Below are 22,825 nucleotides of genomic sequence, written 5' to 3' on the forward strand. Positions count from 1 at the left end.
CAACATTTTTTTACTGACAGAACTAATGTTGGAGAATATGACTTAAATATGCATCAACAGTGGGCTTCCTAGTACTGAATTCTACAATAGTCAGTCTTGCCTGGCTGCTTACAGGCGGTGCTGGACGGTTAAGGCTTCCCCACATGGAGGCCTGCTCCCATATAGCCAGAATGTTTGAGAAGACCGAAATGTGTGTGTCCAGAAGGTAGCTTGGCACCAAGAGAGTAACTGGTTCCCTGTCCTTAGTTTCTGTTCCCAAGCTTCAAGGATTAGATAAGTCATTAGGGCTTCTAGAAAGGGGTGAGTGAGGGGCAGGAGAGAGGCCCAGATGGTAAACCAGAGGCCTGGTCTCCACACAAAAGGACACAGGAACCAGGCAGACCCCCCACCCTTTGCTCCCTACCAATAGCAAATGCTCTTCTGTTTCTCAAGGCCTACAACATTCTAGATAAATTGTTTTCTTCCACTTGAAAGACTGGCTTTTATAAAAGTGAAGTTGGATTTCAAAATAAAACAAAACAAAAAATCCTCTAACCATAGTGTTTTTGCTGAGGCAACGTGGCTGTTGTTTCCATTTTAGTAGAAGTCAAAGTAAAATATTCTGGAATATATTATTCACTCCATGTTCTAAGAAAGTCACTGTAATTGATTGTGCTTCTAGCAACGTCTTTCAGAAACTGAATTCAAACACATGCCTTTGGAACTTTAAAATAACTTGGTCTTCTAGATTTTTTTGAGAGACAGTAAATAGATCGAAAACTTCAGGTAAACAAAAGCAGTTCCTTTCCATATGGCTGCTGAAGCCTCTGCTGTGTAGGAGACCCAGTTTTAAAGTTGGTCTCTCTCCTCACGCTATGTTTTCCTAAGAGTAATGGAAGATATTCAGACTGAAAATTATTGTGGGCAACTGGCTTGTCATTTTCTAAAGTAACATTTTTATTCAACAAATTTGCCCAACTAAGTTATTCATAGGAATTACAAAACTTGTCATTTAGAGTAGAAGTTGGGATATTCAGGTCATTTAGAAGGCTGTGGTTAAAAATAAAATGACCTAAATATATAGCTCTACTTTTTTTTTTTAAGGGAAATTTAAGCTTTTAATTTTTGTTTGACATTGGTTCTAATTCTGTTTCTATTGGGAATGTAAGTAGCTACTCTTTCAGTGTTCTAAATAAAGGCAATTCCTTCTTTTCTTCTTGTTGGTTCTTTCTCGTCATGTATATGGCACTGTGTTTCAGCTAGATTGCGTACACTCTGTATCCTTTCTGATACATGATGAGTATACACGTGAGTGACAGAAACTGGAGAAGGTGGTAAGCAAATGACTCTTCAAGAAAAATTGAAGATGTTTGTTCCTTACTTGTTCAGATCACTTCTTTCATATTTTAAAAGGAGCATTTAAATGTGAACATGTCCCAGTCTGCTTTTAGGCAGTAACTGGAGCATAAAATGTTGAAAATCAATTATGTATTTAGGGAGATGAAACGGGCTGACGTATTGAAGGCATATTGTATTCTGTTTGGTGGATAAAGCAGGGCAGTTACGTCACATTCCTGCAGTAAAATTATGTCCCAAGGGGGTGAGACACAGAGGATAACACATCCTGATGTACCCGAACTTCACAGAACGTGGGAGTATTAATAATGTACTTGTTATTTGTCCTGGGAAAAAAAGTCCTGTCTTAAACTTTGGCTATGCTGTTTTGCTTGTTGGCTGATAAGTAAAGAATTTGGGTTTTTTTTTTTTTAATACATTCTTGGCTCTGATTTATAGCAGTGTGGTCAATTTGCAATGCATTATACATTCTCTGTGCTAGTTAGGTGGTAAGATCTTTGCAGAAGAGGACAGAGAGAGTTTTAGATTTCTTCTGTCACCTAGTGTGCCCAACACAGTGCTGACCAGCTACATAGTTGTTTATCAATGTGGATACTTGTGTGGGTATTGTCTCACATCCACTTGATGTGAGAGGCCCTAGAGCACTGGGTTGTGTTGAGTCTGAGGCCACATGGTTGGTAAATAGCCGTATTCGTCTGCTAAGGCTGCCATAACAAAATACCCCAGACTGGGTGGTTTGCACAACAGAAATGTATTGTCTCACAGTTCTGGAGGTTGGAAGTCCAAGGTCAAGGTGTCAGCAGGGCTGGGTCCTTCAGGAGGGCTGTGAGGGAAGGATGTGTTCCAGGCCTCCCTCCTTGGCTTGTAGATGCCTGTCTTCTCCCTCTGTCTCTTCACATCATCTTCCCTCTATGTGCGTCTGTCTCTGTGTCCAAATTTCCCATTTTTATAAGGACACCAGTCGTATTATATTAGGGCCCACCCTAATGATCTTATTGTCACTTGATTACATCTGTAAGACGCTGTGTCGAAATCAGGTCCCATTCTGAGAAGCTGGGTTAGGATTTGAACATGACTTTTTCGGGGGACACAATTCAGCCCATTACAGCAGCGGGCCTGGGCTTGCACTCTCTTTTTGTCTCTAAAGTAATTCAATAACTTTCACAGCCCTGTTTAGTATTTGTTGCTTAGTTCATATGCAGCTTGGGCAGGAAAGGCCAAACCTTCTACTCACAGAAATACCAATTCTTCTCCTTGCAGTTTCCTGCCATGCTCGTTTATACTGAAGCCATTTCTTAGATGATGATAGTTTTTCTTGAGGCTGTTTTTTTTAGCGGGTTTTAAAAACATTTATCTTCTCCTCCTTTGATCCCTGGAGTATAAAAATACTTGTCATTTGATGTACGCATTGGTTTTAAAGAGAGATAAACTGTTTACTTTGCCTATGATCTTTTCCCTTTTAGTCTTTTTGGGCTACATTTTTTTGTCTTAGCAGGGGGAAATGATCATCAGTGTTTTAGTTTAAATATAGGACATACAGCCACTTGTAGTTGGTCTCTTAATTATCTGGCAGCAGTGGAAATCAAGGTACCAGGTAGTTCCCCCACCCTAAGTTTGGGTTGGTATTCAGAATGTAATATTTAAAAGATAAAATATATTACTATATCCTATCATTTTGAGTTCTCAGTAATATTTAAAGGAATCTTTCTTGCCAAACAATGTTTGTGCCAAAAAGGCATCAGTTTATTTAAGAAATCTCCAAGTGTGTTGCAGCTTCTTCTCAGAGAGAGATAGGTGTTGTTTGCCTGACTCAAGATTATAAACTCATTGGTCCTATAAATGTTAGGAAAGAAATATTTGCAGTGGTTCTGAGTTGGAAGACTGGAAATACATACTGGATATACCCTGTGTGTGTTTGTGTGTGTGTGTACACTTCTGAGGTTAAATGCTGTTTTCAAAATAGTTTTACATTTGCTTATATTTTATATACTTTTTTTTAATGAAGGAAAGACACCAAAGAAAGCGACAGTATGTAGAAATTTAAAAATAAGACCCTGATTGAAATGGTTTGGGACATTCTCTTGTGGGTATTGATTTATAGCTGGGCAGGACTCAGTGTGTATGTGTGTCTTGAATGCCATTATAGAACAGGTGTGGAAATCAAAACCTCTTGTCATTGTTGCCCAGCATCCCACAATTCAAAAGCAGCCAGTTACATAGTGCTTGGCAGGAAGCCTCCCATTTGGTATATTTGTGAGGGAAAAGAGAGAATGAGGTGTCTATGTGGAGCCTTTTATAATGAAGGAAGAACAGCCCGACTGCTATAAGCAGGTATTAAAAGTGTACTCCACCAGCTTGGTACTATATTTGCTACAGATGCATTCCCACGAGGTGTCCAGATTAAGAAGAAAGGCCACTGTTGTGCTGCACAGCTGTTAAAATAGTTAATACTGTTCTTCCTAAACTATTACGGGAAATGCAATATGTATTTGGCTTTTGGGAACATGAACTTAGAGTGCAGTTGGGGTCTTTGCCATCATTAACAACTTAATTCTAGCACACAGTAACAAAGCAAATTATACTGGTTCTAGTACGTCATTTAAAAAAATTGTGCTAAAATATATATAACAAATACAGATGTCATATTATACAGAGGTACACCTGAAACTTATATAATGTTATTACCAATGTCACTCCAATACATTTAATTAGAAAACGAAAAACAATAGGCATGCATGCAAACATTCATAAAGTAAAATAAAATATACATAACAGAATTTCCATCTTAACCATTTTTAAGTGTTTAGTTCAGTGGAATTAAGTACATTCAAGTTGTTGTTTGGTCATCACTGCCATCCATCTCCAGAACTTTTTCATCACTCCCAGGAGAAACTCTCCAGTCATCATACAATTACTCCCCATTCTTCTCTTCCCCCGCCTCTCTAACCTCTGTCCTACGTTCTGTTTTGTGACTTTGCCTCTTTTAGGTACCTAACACAGGTGAAATCATATTTGTCCTTTGTGTCTGGTGGATCAGGTAATTCTTTCGTTGTATCTGAACAGCTCTCACTATATGCCATGTTCTTTGTGATCCTAAAATACTTTAGTAGATTACTTTAGAATATTAAAGTTCTAGGACAGAAGTTCGAAACGCATATACCTTCAGGGACCAGAAAGTGGTAACACCTAATATTTATAAAGCAGTTGCTATGTATCAGACACAGATCTAAGCACTTTGTAGGTAACAACACATTTCCTCTCACATCTGCCCAGTGAGCTAAATACTATTAATACCCCAGTTTTGCAGATGGGAAACTGAGAGATGAACTACTTTCCTAAGGTAACCATGGCTAGCATGTGGCAGAGTGGAAATTCCACCTCAATGGTCTCTGCTCCAAGAGCATGAGCAATTCGGCAGCTCCTTGGTTGTATGCAGGAGAAATCGGCAAAGAAAAAGGGATCCGATCCTAACCCTAACCCCTAACACTAACCCTAACCCTAAGAGCCAGCGAGGGAGTGAGCTGATGGCAAATGGCAGCCCATCCTCAGCCCTAGTGTTGGAATTAATTAAAGGAGCAGTGGAGATGGAGGTGCTACTTAGCTAGGTGCTACTCAGCACGTTGTTGCTGAGCAGGAATGCAGGCTTAACGCTGCTGGCACTTGCAAATTTCCAGGAGAACCTGGAACTCTTGATTTTAAGTGTTGGCAACCTAACTTGATGACAAACAAAAACAAAGCCAATGGGCCAGGCAGAGAATCTGTGGCCCAATAGTTTGAGACCTTTGCTCTGGAGGTTTCAGAATAACATTTTACTTATCCAGGCCCCTCCACAGTTTGGTTTGTACCCCTGAGTCACTCATGACTTGCCATTGTTTGGACCCAGAGGCAGGGTCTTGCTGATCTTTGTGTCCCTAGCTGCAACTTTCATATAGCAATTTTCAGTAAATGTGTGCTGAGCGAGCGAGTCTTTACAGCACTCATGATTTCTTCCCTCCTGCTGCCAAGGGTTCACTGAAAGTCTAATTTAAAACAAAACAAAGCTAGTCGATTTTGAGAAGCTTATGTCCTTTCATGTAGAGCTTCGTAATTTATTGTTTCATTTTGGGCTCCTTTGATTTAACAATGCTGATTGAAATAGGACTTTAAAGTGTGTTTTTTTTGTTTTGTTTGTTTGTTTTCTTTTAGAAAAATTCCACCAAAGACATGCAAATATATGCTGTACATAACACATAACGAACCTGAACCTTCTTATTGTAATAACAGCTGCCAGCACTTATGACATGCTTACTGAATGCTACCCACTGTGTTCAGGAATTTACGTGCCTTCTTTCTTGTAATTCAGTCAATCAATTAAGAATATGTGGATTTAGACTGAATTTTAGAATTGGAAGGGCTTGAACACATCTAATCCAGTTGGCTGACTGCATATGAAGGGTCAGGGCCAACAAATTTATGAGACTAGACCAAGGTCATACATCTGTTTCATGGTACAGCCCAAGCCCTTTGGACACACACATCTGTCGAGTGGTATAGACATAACCCTCTTGGATACACACATCTGTGTGTACTATAGCCAGTGCCTCCTTTTTTCTGCCCTCCCATCTACATGTCTTTTTCTAAACACTGTAGTGCCTCTACTTTTACCTTTCCATCATCTGTTGGAAAAACAGGGCTTGTTACATTAAAATGTAATAATGTGTTATCAGTCATATATACAGCTTCTGGGCTATGGATACCAGAGTATTTGAAACGGTTTGCTAGTACAGATATGGTTTTGGACCATCTGTTGTACTTTGTGAGATGCCTGGAGTCTGGAATGAGAAGAAGCTAAGAAAAGAGACTCAAATTCTTACTCATTAGCACAGGACCCTAAACTGAAAGATTTGATCATCTTTCAGATAATACTAGAAATGAGAATGTTAGGAAAATGTTTAACTTAAAATAGATAATTTACATATTGAATGATATAGTAATCACCACATTCATCTAATATTTGACCCTTTGCCCATACTTTGGTAGGTGTCAGCCAGCATAACCTGAATTCCTGAGCCTGGTTCCTCCTTTTTTGCCCCTTTCCTTTTTAAATCCATGTTTGAAGTTGGAAGGCAAGGTTTGGACCTTTTTCTCATTCAACGGAAAATTATTAAGGCTTTTTTTTTTAGAGTTATTTTCCCAATGACAAAAGTAATCTATGCTTCTGGTACAATATTTTTTTCTTCTAAACACAGAAAAGCAATTTTACCATTGAGCAATTTACTGCAGACATTTAAAATAAAATAGTAAATTTAATTTTATGGAACTTGAACAGCATACAGCTGAAAATTAAAACTGAAAGAATTGCTGAACTTAAGATAAATGACTTTTTCAAATTTAATGTCTCTCACACACATTTAAAAGATTGCTCTAAAGTTAAAAAAAAAAGTATGTGAGGGAAACTGACAAGCCAGCACAATAATCCAGATGACTGTGACTTCAGAGTTCCTGTTTTTCCTACTTTACCATATTGTCTACATGCAAGAGAAGGATAAGCAACACAGAGTGGTGATAATTAAAGGCTGGCATGTGTGATACAGGCCATAAGTCAAAGTTTGAGGAGGAATGGAGAGGGGAGTTGTAAACTCTCATTTAAAAAAAATTGAAAAAGGAAGAGAGCTGAACATTTTTCCTAGAGAAATTAATAGAGCGATCAATATCTTTTTCATCATTTTGAAACTGTACAGGGACAAAGTTCTACTACTTAAAAATAGGTTTGAAAACCCTGGATATATATTATTTTTATTTGCTTACACCAGCCTTGGGAGGTAGTCCTACTTGGATCATTGAAGATGTGAAGGCTAATGGAGGGGAAGTGATGTGAATCCCTTGGGGTGACACCGCTTGACAGGGGAGTGGCCATAATGCCCCGTTTCTCAGCTGGTGCTCTTAGTGGTCTGTTCCTCAGGCAGGAGATGTAGGTATTGCACAGGTACAATTATGCATCACCTGGCAATCTTGTTTTCCTGAGCACAGTTACAGTTTTGGAATTAAGCAGAAAAATCCTCTGCACAGTCCAGAACAGTGATTTCATGTGTGTTATGTTGTATGCACCTTTTTCCTTAGTGTGTGCCCAGGGTCTCTTTTCTTTTAACTGGAGGCCATTTGAACTGTGAACACTGATGTGTGTTTAGGGGTTCTCGCCACAAGAAATGCCAATCTGGAAATGAGAAGTGGAGGCAGGCTGGAGGAGTCGGTATGTTTGGCTGTGTAAGGACATCAGCTTGGGGAGAACACATGCTGTGCAGTCTGATAGACCTTTCTAAGATCCGTTGGCAAGATCCCTTGCATCACTGGGTTTTTCTGATGACTCAGGGTTACGTCTTGTTAAATGCCAGAAATATTTATCTGGTGCATGCTATGTACTGGCCCTTAGGCATATGATGATAAACAAATTAGGGTCCCTTTTTTACTCACAAACCACGAGGGCAGATGGTTTCATATGCAAATACAAGACCATGTAATAAGGGGTACATAACAGATGAATAGGATATAGTAGAAGCAGGATAGGATATAGTAGAAGTTGAGACCTCTGCTTTGGAGAGAATTGGATGGAAAGTGGGGGGTGGGGAATAAATAGGAGTTGTCCAGGTAGAACAAAAGGACATTCCAGGTAGAGAGATCTGTGTATTCCAGCTACCTAATAAGGTGGCTGGAATCTGGGTAGTAAATGTTAGAGACAGTTTTACTGTGATAGGTAACCTGGGGCTTTTAAAAGTCATTATAGAAATTGTCAAAAACATACGAGTAGTGAGGCATGTAATGAACAGCTATATACAGATCAACCAGCTTCACAAATACTAACATTTTGCCAGTCTTCTTTTACTAATCCTACATTGTATGTTCACTTGTAAAGAGTTCAGTGTGCATCTCTAACTGATAAGGAAAGATTCCCATCACACCTCCATGCCATTATCACACAATAAAATAAGGGTAATTTCCTAATACCCATCCAATACCACTCCGTATCCCCTATTAACACAGGTTTTATACTTAAAGGGAACAGTTTCATGATCTAAAATATTCATTTATTTAGCACACCTAAGTTTTCAGGGATGTTGAATAAATAGGACATTAATGCCATGTTTTTATTTTTTTTTCTTTAGAAATGTTATACAATTTATCTGGTCTTATTTCTGATCGTTTTAACTTACACTGGTTCTGATGGAGGGCTGTGCCTTTTAACTTTTTATATTACTTATCTATCATCATAGCAAGGCCTTTTCTAGGATTTGGAAAGCACTCAGACTCTGAGGGCTAGGTTATAAATGGTTTAGGGTACTCTGACCAGCTAGCTCCTTGGGTTTGCTTCAGTTTTCAACTGTCAGGGTTTTTAGTTCATGATTGGAAGTGTGGAGTTCATTCTATACAAGACTACCACTGCAGCCTTTGAAAGCTATTTCCTAGCATGCCTTCTTGGTTTATTCTGTACTCAGGTGCCAGGCTTGTTGTGGTCTCTACAGGCTCAACCTGCCTTCCGGGATTGGCCTCGGTGGCCCTCCATTTTGATGTTTCCTCAACTACTTCAGCCTTCTTTGGTTCCCTGTCCCCTCTCCATTCCTGCTACCCTGAACTCTAGCCTTTAATTATATGCTAATCTATATCGTTTATAATTCTCTTGCTTGTAAGGAGTATGAAGCAGTAGATCGAATGGGTACTGTGGAGCCAGCATAATCTGAATTCCTGAGCCTGTTTCCTCCTTTTTCCCCCTCCTTTTAAAAATTGTCATTATATATATATACACACACACACATATATGTGTATATATGTACATATCATGAGATATAATATATATACATATATGTATATCATGAGATTTTAAGTGTACAGTACGGTATTATTAACTGTAAGCAAACGTCTAGACTTTTTCTTCTTGCGTCACTGAAACTTTATACCCATTAAACATTTCCCCATTTCCCCCTTCCCTTAGCCCCGGGCAATCACCATTTTACTTTCTGCTTCTGTAAGTTGGACTACTTTAGATACCTCATCTGAGTTGGAATCATCCAGTATTTGACCTTCTGTGACTGGCTTGTTTCACTTCACATGAGGTCCTCAAGATTTATCCATGTTGTAGCATGTGACAGAATTTCCTCCTTTCTTGAAGGCTGAATAATATTCCACTGTACGCATAAACCACATTTTCTTTATCCATTTATCTGTCAATGGACATTTAGGTTACTTCTACATCTTGGCTGCTATGACTAATGCTGCACTGAACATGGCAGTGCAAATGTCTTCTTGGGATCCTGATTTCAGTTCTTTTGGAGAAATACCCCAAAGTAGGATCATATACCTATTTTTGTTTTTTGTTTTTTAGGTTTATAATATGAAACTCTTGTGCCATGTAATTCATGGCATACAGAGCGGGTCCTCTTCTGTCACGAGTCATTGGGCAGCTGCTTTCGTTCATGTATATTCGCTGTGCTTTATCATAGGTAGCACTTCTTGCTTTACTAATGCCTTACTGTTTTTGACCATGTGTCCGGTAGCTTTGAGAATTAGTTTGGAGAATAGTCATCACTTTCTGAAAAAAAAAAAAAAAAAAAGAAGGAAAGAAAACCAAACTTTTATTCATTGGTCACTCACAACAGCTGTGTCGTTGAGGAAGTGTTGACACTGCTTTTGGTTTTTAAATGACGGTGTGTTATTCCTTCCCAGGACTGAAAAAATTGCAAGGTTGGAATTTTCAGGATTGTTAACAAGATCAGAAAACAAAGATATAAAGCCAAGGGGGAAAATTATGTCTACAAAATAGTGGTAGAAAGCAGAAAATGTTAGAATTCTGTAGAAAATGATAGGTATTGCGAAAAATAAGCTTTGACCAGAAAATGAAGTTTGCTGTTTGTTCATGTCATTTTGAAGTGGAAGACAGTTTAGCCAGCTAGGGTTTTTAATATTGTCCTATTATTTTAAAGGATATTGATAAAAATGTACATATACATTTAGCTGTTTTAAATAGGAGTTTTAGAAGATGATATAATTTCCAAGGAAAGAAGAATTATTGGGTTATTTTCATATTTGTAATTTCAGTAGCCATAGGTTTAACTTAGAAGTGGTTTATAAAAAGCCCTCTGATTTCCTTCCATCCAGGGAAGACACAGTTGTAGTCATTTCTCTGATACTCACCTGGTTTCACCTTAGAGCCATCTAACGAGGGTGCTGTGGCTTCAGCGTAATCTGTCAATAGGAGGGTTTCTCAGAGGGAAGATGTATCCTATTTTCTCTTGCTTGGTTGATGTTTTGTTGCTGGGGTTTTAATTTTCGATAGGGTAGGATCCAAATCTTGTGACTTATTTGTGATCTGAGTCATTTCCTAGTGAGGCCCAATTTGGGCCTGGAACTCCCCCGCCCAGGGGTGGGGGACATGTGGTGGGGGCAGCAGACCTGGCGTTTGCAGCTGGGAAGAAGTCCAGTGTGCCAGGAGAAAAGCACAGATGTCTTCAGTGCTAGTGGCCTGATAGATGAGGGGGTGGGGTGGCCCAGGGCATCAGACTCGCCTGGCATGGGTACCCATGTGCCCTGACCTGCTGGGGCCATGTGGGTTCAGGGTAGACCTGCAGTGGGAGGACTTCCAAGATAAGGCAGCACCTCTGCCCCCAAGGTACTTGCACATGATCAAGAGAGGGGCTTGGGATCACTTATCATGACTGGGTTACAGGGTGAGTGAGGCTTGTGGAATGTAGGAGAAAGAAGCTGAGTTATTACACGCAAGGTCAGAGCCTGTTAAGCAGCAAGAGCAACTTAGCCCGAGCTGTTTAAATCTCTATTCTAGAAATTTCCGCTGGATTGAGCTGGGGAGGGGAAGATGGGGGCGAGGGTCAAGAGGCTTCAGCTGTGGGGAAGGAAGGGTTGTAGAAGCTGAAAACAGCAGGCTAGGCCTGGGAGCCCTGGGCAGCCTAGACCTAATCTAGAGAGATTTTCAGTACCCTGGTTGGGTCATTGTAGCCTGTTTATAAACAAATGGATTTTAGAGTGTAACTGGCATGCTCAGAAATGAGTTTAAAACAGGACTGAGAATTACTTTTGGGAATCTGGAAGTGAATTGAGTTTTTAACTCAGTTTAGATAAAAAAGAATTTCTTGGACCAAGTGTAAATCATAAACTTATATTATAGAATTACAAGTTAAATCCATTAAGGTACTGTCTTTACTAAACCCGAAGCAAATCAGTACTTTTGAATGCTGTTACCAGACATGAATATGAAGCCACCCAATATCTGTTCTGAATAGATGAATGATTGAAGCTATTTGAGGTTAGGTTGCTTTAGATCAAGGAAAAACTCACCCTAACCTTTGTGGTTCAGATAGCCACACACAATGGGGCAGGATTTATTCCTTGGCTCTATGTCCCTTACAGATTAGATTCCAAGATAAACCGAAGCTTGCCCCATTGAACACCGAATCTAACATTTACACCTAGTTCTCCCTTTTTTTTTTACTCTATAAGAAAGTAAGAAAACCAGCACCTTTAAAGGTTATAGAAATGTGTGGGATGTTTTAAAACACTCATTTAAATGCCTCCCTTCTTACAGTCATCTGCCTGTAGGGCTTCCAGACAGATTGAACTGGCAAAGAGTCCCCAGACATTAGCTGCGAGATGTGGAGGTGGGGGCATGGTGTCCATACAAACATGCAGACCCTCTGCTCAGGGCAGTTTCTAATCTGATGAGGAACTTTACTCACAAATACCACAAGAAAAGGTCGATGGGAAGCGATCAGTCTGTGGCGAGTTGAGAGTAGCTAGATGGAGGTGTCTTGTAAGAATGGCAGTGCTGAGGGTTGTTTGCCTGCCTTTGAAAGTCTGTCCCTGTGTTCAGGGCTATTGGAGACCACAGAGAGACAGTACATTTGTGGGAACAGAGCCCCAGAGAGCAGTTTCCAGGCTCTCGGCCTCACGTGGAAAGGTGCTGGCTCGGGTAGTTGATGGCCATCAGCTGTGACTAGTTGGCCGTCAGCTGTAACCAGTTAGCCATTAGCCAATAATATAACTGCCATGGCTGAGCTGCCAAGCGCTCAGTTAGCAAGGGGGATCGGTTGGTAGAGAAGCGGAAGGCAGGTTGCGGATCATGTGGCTCCTGCTTTCTGCGTCTCCAACCCAGCCGGCAGTGAGAATATAGAGGTATGACTCCCCTATCTATGGCTCCGTGGGTGTTCCTTTTTGGCTTCACCATATCCTGCGTTCTTGTGCGGGGAGTGGGATCAGAGACCCTGCATGAGGGCATTGCAGTTGGATACAGTGCCCATTCCTTTTTTTGAGAATTGGGTCTTAGGGACTGAGGTTGGTTTGGACATGTGGGCATCTTCTCCGCCGGGTGTAGTGGCTGGAGAGCCACTGAAAGGGTAATAACGTTTTCTTTGTGCCCTGGGTAATCTCAGAGCCACTAATGGTGCTGTTTTGAAATGCTTTGTTTTGGTGTCCTCGGACACTTCGGGGGATTGAAACGCTATTTAAAGGCTAACAGCCTGTAACCTACTGTTTGGGATTTATAAATTGTCTCCTGTCAGTCATACGTAGCTTCTCTGGGCTGTCATTGTATCTTGATCTAGCAGTTGCCCTCCACCCTCTTAATTTATGGTGACCTGGGAAAACAAATATTTCCCTCCTGTTAGCACTGTATCTAAAGTTGGGGTAAAATAGCTCTCAGGGAGGGGCCTGGGAAAGAGGTGTTGGATAGAGATGGGAGAGGATGGAAAGTTCTCTTCTGAACTGTGAATTTAGTCTCAGATTTTGGCAGCTGGAAAGGCTAAATAAATCTTGGTTTCTGTGTGTTTACCGGATAGTTGAGGTTGCTGGCTTCTGACTTTAGTCTTCCTCCTCTCCCCCACTACTATGTAAATCTCTCCCATCCTTGCCAGTTTTGTTATGGAAAAGAGAGAATGAAAGTTTTCTCAGAGAAAATGAGAAGAGGGTGAATGAAAGAAAACCTGGTTTGTCAGTCAGCCACTCACTGTTCTTGAAACCCGAGATGTATGGAGCCCTGTGAAAGACCAGCGGGATGCTGTGGGCCCTGCCTTCAAGGAGCTTCATGTTCAGTTGGGAGAGAAAACGAACAGACCTGAACCCTCAGCTGAAATGCGGTAGAGAAGTTGTGCATCGGGTATGAGTTCAGAGAAGAGGGACTTGGGTCAGGAACGTGGAGCTAGCAGTGCTGGGATCCAAGTGGTATTTGAGTGCGTGGCCACGCAGTATACATTGGAGAGACCAGACACATTGGGAGACTAAGGAGGAGGGTGCGGGGATGAAAGCCCAGTTAGGAAGTGGCAGAGGTTGTGGAGAGACAGCAGCACGTCTGATAAACCCTTTTAAAGGCAGAATCTGTGAGGGCTTTGACTCAGTCACAAACTGTTGTGTCTTTGTGGTTGATTAAAATGCAGACTCTTGGGTTCTACTCCAGATGTTACAATTCCCTTCTTATTTAGTTGTGACTGGTGTCCAGGAATGGCCCGGGTCAATCTGGTACAGATGACAAAGGATGAATAAGGCAAAGCTGATTAACTCCCCCGTGAGAGACAGAAATTGGAAAGAGGCATCCAAGCCTGATTTTTGTCATTATTACAGAACAGGCAGAGAGAGCAGGTCACTCTAAGAATTAAGGAACGGTGGAAGTGAGAAGGAACGGTGGAAGTGAGAACAGAATTAGCTCCTCAGCTGGAGATGGTGTTTTTGCAGTCCTCACCCTTCATCCAGGTCTGCTGGTTCTCTTTCTTTTCCAGTGGCTATCACGTCTGAGAACATCATGATGCTAATTGAAATCAAGTTTGGGTTCAGCCCTCCTATGAACCAGCTGGTTTTATACCTCGGAAAGCTCTGTTCTTTGGGCATTGTAACTCCAGGCAGAAATCCTATAGGGAGTGTGTACATTGTCGGATTTAGTGAGCAAGAAAATATGGTTAATACTATCAGAAGAACCTGGAGAAATCATAGTGGTAAATACAGTTGAGTAGTTTCTTCATGTGTGAAAGCCATCGGATTAGATCACTTCTCACATTGTAAACATTTGACATAGGAATGTTCTTTACAGATGAGCTTTGAATTGTGACCTCCTGCCAACTCGATGACAGGAACCATTCAGGGCTTATTGAGGGAAAGACCCAGGCTGTCCCCAAGCCTGTCTTTTCCCTCAGGAGAGGGTATGGTGCCTCTACACCCTGCACCTACCCAGTGATCATCACTGACAAGTTGTTCCTCACTTCAAATTCCTCCAGCTCTTCTCCCTTCCATTTGTCTTTTGCCTCCCACCCCCCTTTCAGGCATAAATATCCACCTCCAGATGAAAGAAGACACCCTGGGAATAGGTCAGGGGTAGTGGTCTGCAGTCCTGACTATGCATTCGAATCAGCTGGTCAGCTTTAAAAAGTACCAACATTTGGGCCTTGTCCCCAGAGATTTTAATTCTTCGGGGCATCAGAATTTTTAAAGCCCTCTAGGAGATTCTGGGGGGTGGTGAAGATCGAAAATGACCTCCGTGTAGTTGATAGATGTAACAGAACACCTGTCTCAAGGAAACCGCAAGATTTGAAATAGAAATAGGTATTTTTAAATAATGGCCTTTGGCCACTCAGGTCTCAGATGCAAGCTGGATCCCACAGGGAGATAGGGAGTTCTCCTCCCTGTTTTCCTCCTTCATTCAAGCCTGCTTTCTATAAGCACCAGCATTCAAAATGAAACAAAGCAAAAGCTGGAGCTTTCTTTTATTTGCTTTAGGGTTTCTGTGGTATTGTTTTCCACTCTGTCATCAGAAAGGAAGGTGACTGGAGGCTCCTCACAAACTGAACTCTCAGATGCAGCCCATTGGGACAGAGTGGCCTCATCACGCTGCCTCAGCCCTCTGGGCCTCACTTTCTAGTAGAGCCTTACTCAGTGAGGCAGAGCCCTGCATACCCACGGGAGATGGACTGTCTAATGAAATCCATGGTCACATGCGGCCCATGAATGCATGCAGCAGTCTTTGTTTTGTCATCTGAGGAGGCCCAAGCTAAATTTTTCCGAGGATACTTGAGAGAGAAACAATTTTTTTTTTTTGATGAATTCTTAACTTCTGTTGGATAAACAACTTTGAAGCCTCTGTTCATCCTTGAAAATGAGTGATGACCAGGAGGGAAACCCTAATAATTCTTCTCAAAAGCATTTTAATGTTTATTTTTTTTAAGCCAATTGGAAATTAGATCTGAAAATAAAAAGCTAATGATGGGCAATTGATGGTTATTCTGCTAGTCTCAAAACTCCTGTGTTTAGGTCCCATAAAAATTCCTTCGGCAAATATGTTTTGTCATCCTTTGCACTTTACGTGAGAATATTTTGTGGTGTAATGCTTCTTTTTCAAAACTTTCTTGGGCCCAAGCTTTTGATTGTGCATTGAAAAGGCCTTTGAACAGCGGAATGCCAAAAAGTAAAAAATTCCATCTTTTTGCTAATTACGAATTGATTCTGAAGGACAAAAAAAATGAAAACTCCGTGTGTAGTTTCTCTTCTGAGTCTGGTCAGTGAGTGATCTAACTGTAGTTATAAGTAACTTCTCAAACACCACTCAGATTCCTCTGGTCCTGTTGACCTCCCTTTTTCCTTCCTGTAATTACTGGATATGGCCCTTAAAACCCATGTAGGACCAAATACAGAATCTAAACTCTGTGATCTCATCACCACAAAAACAGGCTATAGGGACAGTCCTTCTTCTCTCAGGAAGCCACCTCCCCTTGGGAACTCTGTAATTTATAGTGGTGCTTTTGGAGTCTTCAACTCAGAGAGGACTTTTCCCCTTGCCCTTACAGAAGTAGTGTAACCAATGGCTGTAGGTGGAGAAGAGAGAAAGTATGTGTGTGCATAACCTGTTACAGATCTACTTTTAAGGGCACACACGTGTGTGGGTCCTCTGGGCAGAGGCTCTGCCTGACAGCGGCATGTTGCGCGTTGTGATGGGGACTGTTTTATACTTGTCTGTCGGTTGTGGTTGGGACAGATGAGAAGCCTGCCTTTTCTGCTGAGGTGTGCTGTATGAAAGGAGCTTGGCTGTAGTACTTGTAGCAGTTGTGAGATGGATTCCCTCCCCAGATGCCCAAGTCCTCTGTAAAGTGGCAGGTGATCCTTTTTGTGAGCGAATCTAGGAGGGTGCCTCAGATAGTTGAGCTACTGTTCACCAGATGGTGCTGTCCTGCAGTGAATGCTTAAATGCTACCCAGTGAGGTCAGCAAGCTGATGAAGGAAGGAGCTGGGGTGCTCAGAAGCCTGGGCAGCATTTGTGGGCTGTTGCTGAACCTGACATGAGGTCTTTTTGAGGATGTGACACAGAGTGACCACCTGGTCCATGTCGATTTCTCCTCCGCATTCTGCGTGAGTGAGAACTCAGCTGTCTATGAATTGAGGGGCAGACGGAACCTGTTCCCTGCATCACCTGGTTTCCTGCCAGATAAAAGCTCCTGCACTCTGTTCTCATCTTAGAAATCCTGGTGGGTAAGGGGAGCCTGTTTTCTAGAGCTCCTCAGTAAACAGACTTAAAAGGGTGAAACGGCCTCCCCGCAGCCTTTGCATGCATAAACCTACCAGTGCTCCGGTGTCCTGCTGAGGGGATTTGGTTGGCCCAAACATGACTATCCATGTTTTTGTCCTTTTTGTCAGTGAAGTCCAGCAGTGTTGCTGGCAGGAAGGAATTGACTTGGGTGAGAGCCTGGTTGCCTGTATGTTTGAGCATAGATAGCATCCTCGAAAAAGAACATTTTTCTCAGATCGGTGTAGCAGTAAAAAGAATGTTTCCCAGGGACATAGACTGAGTCAGTGATGGGAAACCTCTTGTTGGAGTCCTTCAGTCAATAAGCACGCACTGAGCATCTGCTTCTACTTTTGATAAGAGCAGGAGGGTGGTGTAGGAGACGGCAGGTGAGACTAGCCCTTGAGAAACTGGTAGAAGGGAAGGTCAAGGCAGAAAGAAGCAAATGCTAGAATACAGGTACCAGCCAGGTGTTCTGCATGCACAGTAAGGTCTGGTGAGATGCTGTGGGGGGGGGGGGCGGCCCATACAGGTGATACTTGAGCTGTGTATTGAGGATGACTAATTTCTGCAGCGGGAGAGAGGTGTTTCAGGATGAGGGACCAGGGAGAGCAAAAGTGTGAAACAGGGCAGTGTGATCCTGAATCGTGAGAGAGCTGAGACCAGTGAGGACTGAGGCAGGAAATACGGGAATGAGGTATCTTGGAGAACTTCAGAACCCTAAGGGTTTTAGAGAGGTTCTTGGCTTCTCATCTTAAACCTTTGAAACATTTCATTGTGTATTGGGCTGCAAAGCCATTAACATCACTTAGAGAAAACCTGAGATAATGGAGGAGGTAAATGGGACATAGGACCTTGCTCAAGATAAGGGGCTTTTGGTAAATGACCCTGGGCAGCTTGAACAGAAGGTATCAGAAGAAATGAGTTCTCTCGGGTTTGCCTCCTGCGCACCCTGCTTTTCCCTGGGGTGAGAGTATGTACATGTATGCTGATGTCTCTTTCCTCTCCATCATGGCTTCATTGGGGTTTTTAGGGAGCTTGTAACTGGTTTTAGAAAACTCTGTGCTTCTTGTCTCACTGTGTGAGTGTACTGACAGGTTTTCTTTTTCCTAGTTTGCCTTCCAGCTTTCTGTGGTCGGCTTGTCCAGAGGAACTTGCCTGGTGCTCCTCAGTGACACAACCCCTCTCTGTTGCAAGCAAGTGGAGTCTGGGGTGAGGCGAGGTAAGTGAGACCTCTGAGGTGAGGGAGAATCTGTACTCAAACAGACCAAGTTTTCCAAGATATGCTATTTTCTGAAAAATTTGAGGGCTTCAAAGATAAATCAGGTTTTTATTGAAACAAATTTAAGGATCTTTTTTTTAAGAACTCAGTGTCTAAATTACTATGTTAAAGCACTTTTAATAGTATGGATGCTTCAGTACATTGTTTCAAACCTTTTCTGATTTTACTTAATTGTTCCCACTTCAGGGTTTTTTGCTCTTTTCATGGTGTCTGGCACAGTACTTTTCCATGGAAAGCATTTAATTTATGTTGAGTAAATGCCTTAATATTTTGCTTTACAGTTTGCATACACAGAGGTCCAAGTGATAAAAACTTTTCAGATTTTTAATAATGTCAGACTGGCTGTGTGTTTTTTACCATTGCCATTCTCTTGTTCCCCATTCCCCATGAAAAACTTTGTGAAGTTTAATCACAACCCAGGAGACAAACAAGGTGATGTTTACAGCCTGCCTTATCCAACGACTCTTCCTAGATTGGCGTTGTACGGTCACATCAGTTACAACTGTCTTAGGTTCTGTCTCCTGTGTATCCTGCACACTGTCTTGTCAACTTATTCTGAGTTGTGTTGTTCCCATCCCCCGGGTTTCAAGGAGGGTTTTCTAGTTGTGTGGCTTTAGGAACTTTAGGAAAAGTCGTCGAACTGCTCCTGTATTATGGTTTTGCCGTACTGTCATCCTACATGTAAACTGTGAAACAAAAATACCTACTTCAAGGGGTTTCGTGAGGCCAGAGACTCTTGATGGGTGGCGATTTTTGTTCTGTCTTTTTATTTGCCTTCACTACCTCCACTGTGTAGCATGTAGTAGGACTCAAATAGTCCTGTTTTCTTTAAGAGGAGAGAGAGAGCATGGGCTAGAATGGAGTGGCCAGTCCCATCTGAAGGGACACAGTGTGGGGCACGGCTCTTGCTGAGGCTCAGCTGCTCACGGTTGAGGCAGTGGACGGAGAAGCAGTCCCCCGAGGTCCTCTACAGAATGGCTGACTGGGGGTGCTGAAGACTCTGCCATGGAGCCCTTCTCTGGGGGTGTTGGAAATGTTCCTCCATAGGAGATGGGGACCAAGGTTAAGCTGCTTCCAAACCTTTGTGAACTCTTGAAATGTCTCTGTGCTGTGCAGGTACACTCTGCCATCTGTGCGGTATGGCTTGCTAGCAGGCTTTCATAGTCTGTGCTCAACCCTTCCTGCCATGTCTTGCTCATCTATGAAGAAGATGAGCTCAGCCATGACCCCGAAATGTTGGGGGGATCCTTTTAAAAGCAGAACTTCTCAACAAGAGCGTGGCAGGGCAGTGCAGAGCAGAATCGCCCATGGAACTTTAAAAATTAGGCTACCGAGTCTCACCCAGGTGGGCCAAACTAGAATTTCGGGCATAGGGAAGGAGCCTTTGCTGTATAGGTTTGTTTCTTTTTAAAGCTCCTCAAAGGGTGATGGTGTGTAACTTCTTGAAACAGATTTGTATGTGGAGTAGACTTCAAAACAAAAACTCTTTCTCAGCCTGAGCAGATGTTTGGGGAGAATTATTTTTGAACTCTCCTAACTAGTTTAACCAGTTTATACTGCCAACCCAAACATTCCCTTGCTGTGCCATAATTTGCATCGCAGAACCATTTTATAACTTTAAAATTGCCTGTGACAACACTTTCTACGGTTGTTAAGTATATAAGGAACGAGGAAAATGACATTGAAGAACAGTTTACTGAATTTAACAAGAGCTTAGGTTGATTTAGAAATCCAGGTGGGAATCTGCTTAAATGGAATTTTACCTAAGTATGCAGAGATTTGCATATTGAAACCAAAGCCTTTCGTCCTGTGGTAACACATTTCTCAAAGTAACACTGAACTAGCAATTTAAGTGTGTTGCCCTTGGAGATTTATTGGACAGGAAATTTATTTAGTAAGTTATACGTTGTTTTTTCCTCCTCCAGTTTTTGGATGGCAGAGAATTAGCCAATTTTTCTTTTCTCCTTCCCTGGGACCAACGTCAGGAAGTAGATAGGAGCTTAAAAGGAAAGATCATTTTGAACAGTTTTTTTGATTTTTAACTACACCTCTTTTGCAATTCCCTTTCTATGAAAGAAAACCTTGCTATTTGAGGTTTTATGAATTTGATGGGTTTGATGGGGAATGGGGAGCTTCTGTTTTGCAGTCATTTACTGTTTAGGAGGGACTTTACCTGAATTTCATCTCCTCAACTTCACAGAAACTGCTCTTGTTAAGGTCATAAATGGCCTATGATAGGACTCCTGACATGACTTTTCTGTAGCACTAGATACTACTGACCACTCTTCATTTGCAACTTTCTCCTCTGGGTTCCTTTGCAACATTCTTGACTGCTTTTCTTTTCCTTCTTTCATTTCTTTCTAGATCCTGCTGTGTCTGCCCTTAAATGTCACTGTTCCCTGGGCTTTCATCCGTGGTGGTTTTCTTTTAGTCTGCTCAGCCTTTTGGGGGGACCTCAGTACTTCCATGACTTCAGCTACCACCCACATGTAATGGCCCTCAAGTCTCTGAGTTCACCCTCATCTCAATATTTTGAGCATTTCTACTTGGATGACTCATATGTACTTTTAACTTGGGATATCCAAACTGAATTCATGTCCCTCCTAATTATTGCCTCCATTCCTTTCCCCTCCCCCCATTCACATCTTCTCGCCCCCAGGCTCTGTCTGCTTTCCCACTTTGGTCATTGGCACAATTCAAGCCAGAAGCGTGATTCATCCTTCATGCTCCCTCAGTCAGCCCCATATTTTAATTGGCAATGAAATCCTTCCATTTTAATACCCTAAATAAAAAAGGAAGAGGCCATTCTATGGACATTTTATTATTATGGGCTTTAAAAGTTATACTTGGCATATTGGTAGTCATGGGGATGTGAAATACAGTATGGGTAATGTAATCAATCATGTTACAAAGATCGTGTAGGTTGCCAGATGGGTACTGGACTTGTCAGGGATCACTTCATAGATTGTGTAGGTGTGCGTGACCACTGTGCTGCACACCTGAAGCTGATGTAGAATAATATTGAACGTGAGCTATAAGTAAATATATATGTGTATATACAGAGAGTGCCAAATATATATATATATACACACACACACACACACACACACACACACATTTTAAGAAAGGAAAACTGTACTAAAATTGTAATAATCTATACCGATAACAGAAGATGAATACAAGTCACGTTTGACTTCTGCAATTACAAGAGGTGCTCAAAGTGGTGACCATCAGCGTCCAGACACTTCTGATTACGGCGAACTACTGCTTGAGCACTATTGACCAAAGTGTCCAATTGTATACACTTTTTTGGCACCCCCGGTGTGTGTGTGTGGTCACAGGATGTAAAGTACAGTATAGGGAATATAGTCAGTGGTATTGGAAGAGCTATATACGATGTCAGAGGGGTAGTAGACTCGAGGGGGGCGCTTATCACTTTGTGAGGGCTGTAAATATCTAATCATTATGTTGTTTTGTACACCTGAAACTAATTTAATAAAAAATGTTTAAATAAAAAAAAATCTGTACTTGGGCTTCAATAAGCAGATACAATAACATGAGACAGTTACGACCATAATGTAATATACATTTGATGCTAGGCGTAGTCCTAGCTACTTGTCACGCGTTATTTCTAACTTTCACAACTATTCTGTGGTATATCATCTCTGTTATAAATAGGAACCTAGGGTTCCTAGAGATGAAGTTACAGTCTCAGGCTCACAGTGGGGTTAGGATTTGGGGGATTTTAAATCTATGGGTTGGTCTGCATGACTCCAGAGTCTTCACCATTATGTCACTCTATCTTGCTCTGTTCCCATAACGCTACAACTTTGCTTTAACTTTTGGTGAGTAGGCTGACTTTGTTGACGGCAGGAAACTGGGCATTATTTATTACATGTATGTGTCATGATACATATTTTTTCTTACATAGTAGGTGCTAAGGACAAGACTTTTAATGGCAAAACCACTGTCCGTGTCTTTGGTGGCTTCATCTGGATTCAATCCCTGATTCTTCTGTTAGCTGAGCATTAGCTGGATGGCCTGAGATTAGGACGGTGGGATCACGCTGCATATCCTCTCATGGTTTTTTATGAGAATCAGATGGAGTGACATGAGAGAAAGTGCTTTAAAATGCAAGGGCATTTTTGAGAAGTTCTTTTTAGTTGTGGAAGTCGATAATTGGCCAGCTTGGATGAGTGTCTTTTTTGTTTATAAATGACAGCGTGTGAAAGTATAAACTCTTCTGGATGTCTGATCATGTGGATTGAGTCATACATGTGTTGGCAATAATAAAGACAGAAAAGGCTCTTTCAAGTAAAGACCTTGTTAATAAGTGTAGTATGCGTATACATAGTAAACATAGATCTAACTTTCATTCGTTCTGAGAATAACTATTTTAGAATGGATAAGGATATGGTCTATGAAACCAGGTAGTTCATATTTAAGTATAGGCAGGTGAATGAAAGCAGAGTCTACTGAAGTTTTATTTATGCTGTTAAATTGATCTTGGTAGGGTGGGTTTGGATACGTTTTATGCTGTGCTGAAAGGAACCCTAAATAGTGGCACAGATTACTGTGTGTTTTGTTTGCTCATAGACCTCTCATTTTGCTCATCCTGAAAAGAAAACGCTGTTTGCTTTTCTTCATAGTTCTCCCTTTCCCGTTATATTTTGGTAACAAAATTTGTCTGA

General features: G+C 41.6%; 1 protein-coding gene across 5 annotated transcripts in view; it reads left to right on the forward strand.

The window, feature by feature from the left end:
- The window catches only part of TANC1 (tetratricopeptide repeat, ankyrin repeat and coiled-coil containing 1), a 218,550-nt gene that overhangs the window by 33,833 nt on the left and 161,892 nt on the right, over positions 1-22,825 (forward strand). For 4 of the 5 annotated variants that reach the window (XM_081052234.1, XM_081052237.1, XM_081052233.1 and 1 more), the window contains one exon: positions 17,966-18,074. The gene's annotated coding sequence lies outside the window, so the exon portion shown is untranslated. Of the gene's footprint in view, positions 1-12,394; positions 12,490-17,965; positions 18,075-22,825 lie in introns of those variants that run through there. The other variant, XM_081052235.1, reaches the window with a different exon arrangement.

Source organism: Rhinolophus hipposideros, assembly GCF_964194185.1.
Source record: "Rhinolophus hipposideros genome assembly, chromosome: 6".
NCBI lineage: Eukaryota > Metazoa > Chordata > Mammalia > Chiroptera > Rhinolophidae > Rhinolophus > Rhinolophus hipposideros.